The sequence below is a fragment of the Pinus tabuliformis genome, chromosome 3_1 (assembly GCF_031772625.1).
Source record: "Pinus tabuliformis cultivar Carrire ecotype Pingquan chromosome 3_1, CPIR1, whole genome shotgun sequence".
NCBI classification, from domain to species: Eukaryota; Viridiplantae; Streptophyta; class Pinopsida; order Pinales; family Pinaceae; genus Pinus; species Pinus tabuliformis.
The window spans coordinates 726,090,211-726,093,314 of record NC_142301.1 but is presented as its reverse complement, the minus strand read 5'-3'; the positions used below and the strand labels follow the sequence as shown (position 1 = coordinate 726,093,314).

Below are 3,104 nucleotides of genomic sequence, written 5' to 3'. Positions count from 1 at the left end.
CCTATCAGCTCCACGTTGGTGCACATTTCAGCTTTGCTCGAGCACGCTTGTCAATGATGGTTCTTCTTCTATCGTTTTTGTTTCTATCCCCTCTCAGTTTCTTTCTCTGTATTATGGTGATCCTTTTCTACAGCTCCTCCTTTTCTTTTTTGGAAGACAACCTGTTTGTTTTGATATTATGGGTCTACTCATAAGATTTTGTTCTGATCTCTATCGACAATGTCTCAGATTTTAGCTTGAGCCAGGTTTCAGCCACACTTTTCCTGCATTTTCAGTTCTGAATGCTGACATGTAATGGTTCTCTTGTAATGCTCATTATATTTTCTTAATATAATACTATGATGATTTTCTCTCTGAAAAAAATGTTTATCGTGGATTTTTTTTGTTTTGAAGTTATTTTTATTGTGATTTTTAGATTTCGTGGTGTTTGGAATTTGGAATTTTGTGAAAAAAATGTTAGGTTAATGAAGAGGAAAAGTTGTTTGGAAAGTTATAGAAATCTTTATTATATTTAGAGAAAATTCAGCAATGATTTTTGTAAATTCAAATTATAGTTGTTAAATTTCATAATTTTAGGTGTCTTAAACGTTTTTGATGGCGCTGGATCCATTTCCACCATCAAAAACACGATTCAAATACTGCCTCTATAAGATTTTTTGAAATTTTTTTGCCCAGATTCTGGCCACTTTTGGCTATCCAGGCATTAAACCATAAAAAACTTGCATACAAAATCTTCAAACTTAATTTTATTCCATTATTCCAAGAATATTTTTTAAGAAGAATTGCCACGACTATTAAAAAGCAGTGGTCTTTAAAGAGACTTTTTAGAAGCTTTTCCAGTGGGTTTTTCCAGTGAAATTTCTCTAAGCAATTTATTGAAATTGCAAGTTTGATAGCTAATTTCTACACAATCAAAGCATCTCCAGGGATTTTTCAGGGTGCTGAATCCAAATATGCAGTTAAAAAACCATTTTAAATAATACAAATCAAAATTTAACCTTAATTTTTTCGACCACCGTAATCTCCAAAAAATCACACTAAAGACAACTCCTATAAAAAATTACCTCATAAAAACAATGTTTGAATCATGTTTATTACCAAGTGAGTAAAACAACGATTAGTTAAACGTCCCGATCAACCAGTACGACGCTGTGACTCAACTCCATAAGATAGATTTACGAGGCAAGCAACCGCGTTCGACCGACTGGCAACAAATGGAAAAGAGACAAATGTTGTAGTTGACAGACCTGATAATTGTCGGTAAAATACTAAAGACAACTCGTAAAGATACAGCTGTTCCAGTTGGCAAAGATGCAACCACTGCTGACAGCAGCAGCTACCAGATAAAATAGCTATTGCAGTCGACAGAGGTGCAATAATACAATACAGGCTTCTAGCGAAGGCAACCAGAGCAATAAAGCCAAAAATCAAAGCGTCCGCGGTGGGCTATAAAATTACCCTAAAATATCATTCCATTCATGCAGTCGCCTCTTCAGCGTCTATATCATTCTGGCCTGTGTCTCTGTTAATGTTGGTTGTTGTTTATGGTGTATTCTGGTAATCAGCGCTGCACAAATGGGTTTTTTACAGTATTTAGGCGTCTTTGCTGGGCGACCGTAATGAATCCAGAAAGTTTCTCTTTCCTCGATTTAAGCAAGCAGCTCTCTGGATTCATTACAGTAGCCCAGTAAAGAAATCAAGTTCTTATGATGAGCTATGGAAAGAATTATCAATATCGACCTGCTATCAAGTGTTGCAAATACAATGGGAGAGGGGGAGGTAGGAGATTAATTCACAGACAGACATGGATTGATTCACATGCTTAGATTACAGCAGAAAGGGTAAGAAGAAGTAGGTTACATATATGCATTGTACATTTATTTTCATTTCCTGTAACACCCTTTATCTTTTGTTTTGAGATTCTCTCTTCCCTTGCAGGGATCTTTTCTATCTGCTATTTCAGGATTTGAAATTTAATGTATGATCATTCCATTGTTATTTCTGGATGTGTTGCTTCCAGGAGGTGTGTACATTTATTTTCATTTCCTGTAACACCTTTTATCTTTTGTTATGAGATTCTCTATTCCCTTGCAGGGATCTTTTCCATCTACTATTTCCGGATTTGAAGTTTAATGTATGATCATTCCATTGTTATTTCTGGACATGTTGCTTCCAGGAGGGTGTGATCCATTAATTTCAAATAAACAAACTGATTAGATGTTATAATTAATTAATATGTTTCTACCCTGGTTTGTCCTATGAAAATATTTTTTTGAACAGGTGATAAGAATTTGGTATGGAGTATGTTTTAAAATTGTTTTAAACCAGTTTTAAGCTGGTTTAAGAGTTTTTCTTATTTGTTAAAACCAGTTTTAAATTGGTTTAAGAGTTTTTCTTATCTGTTAAAGCTTATCCATTAACAAATTACTAACAAGTCATTACAGGTGCCTTGTTTTTTTTACTAATGGTGATGAGTTAATCTATATTTGGGGATTGTTCTAAAATTGTTGTGGCTGGTTCAAGAGTTTCTCTTACTGGTTAAAGCCTACCCATTAACAAACTACGAACAAGTCATTACAGGTGGCCTGGTTTTTCTTGACTTGTGGTCATGAGTTAACCCAGGTGGCCTGGTTTTTCTTGACTAATGGTGATGATGAGTTAACCTAAGTGACCTGGTTTTTCTTGACTAATGGTAATCAATTAACCTGCATTTAGTGCATTTGGAAATAGCAATTTTAGTATTTAGAAATAATACTGCATTTAGAAATAACAATTTGACCAGTGAATTATGTCAAATTTTCCACTCTTAAAAAAATATAAATAAATAAATAAAAAATATATTAAAAAAAATGAACATCCCACACACTTCATCTGAAACCTTGATATTGAAATGGTAACAAAAACTGTTGTTATGTTTTACCATTTACTTTCACTATTTAAAACTAATAAAATTTAATTAATAAAATTTCCCAAAAATAAAATTCAAATGTGAAAACATAATAACTTATATTTACCAAGAAAGAAGAAGATGATTTCTAATAGGATTTATCTTTACTTTCAACTAGCTATTAAGAGAAGAAAACAGTTCACCAAGAAAAGAAGAA

The 3,104-nt window shown here is 33.2% G+C and overlaps 1 long non-coding RNA gene across 1 annotated transcript; it reads left to right on the top strand.

Annotated features, from left to right (window-relative positions):
* The first annotated feature begins 1,312 nt into the window (after nucleotides 1-1,312).
* LOC149189337 (uncharacterized) lies at nucleotides 1,313-2,244 on the top strand. Its single transcript, XR_016256355.1, has 2 exons — nucleotides 1,313-1,841; nucleotides 1,939-2,244. It is a non-coding gene; the product is annotated as an uncharacterized LOC149189337 (long non-coding RNA).
* Nucleotides 2,245-3,104: the final 860 nt, after the last annotated feature.